We start from the raw sequence: 467 nt of genomic DNA, 5'->3' as shown, positions 1-467 counted from the left end.
GCCATGGTTATATGATATTGGAAAAAGTCCTTCTAGGGATAGGCAGAATTTGTTATTTACGCATTATCTTGAGAGAGTTGTCCCTGTGATTTTATATCCATTATAGTATTGTGTTGTAGATATGTTTGTTTAATCTAGTAATTAGATGTAATCAACATCCCATCAATCATCATCAGCATATTTATTATTAGTTGTTTTCTAATATTTATTTCTCCTCCCATCACCAAAAGGTACTTCGGGTTCATGCCTAGCATGCAGAATGAATTGCTGCCCCTATCTACCTGAACCGCATGTGATCTCAAGGTTAGCATTGCTTGTAGGACTGCCCATCTATGTCGTATTTTCCATGAGTCTTGGCCTTCTTGACCCGTCAGGTATGCGAAAAGCTTGCGAAAGCTGGTGCTGGATGCAGAGAACAAAGACACGGGAGCTGACGTGTTCAAAGCACTTGACCTTACCTTCAGGTG

Source organism: Penaeus monodon, chromosome 25, assembly GCF_015228065.2.
Source record: "Penaeus monodon isolate SGIC_2016 chromosome 25, NSTDA_Pmon_1, whole genome shotgun sequence".
NCBI lineage: Eukaryota > Metazoa > Arthropoda > Malacostraca > Decapoda > Penaeidae > Penaeus > Penaeus monodon.
The sequence above is the reverse complement of the archived record's forward strand: the minus strand, read 5'-3'. Positions refer to the sequence as shown.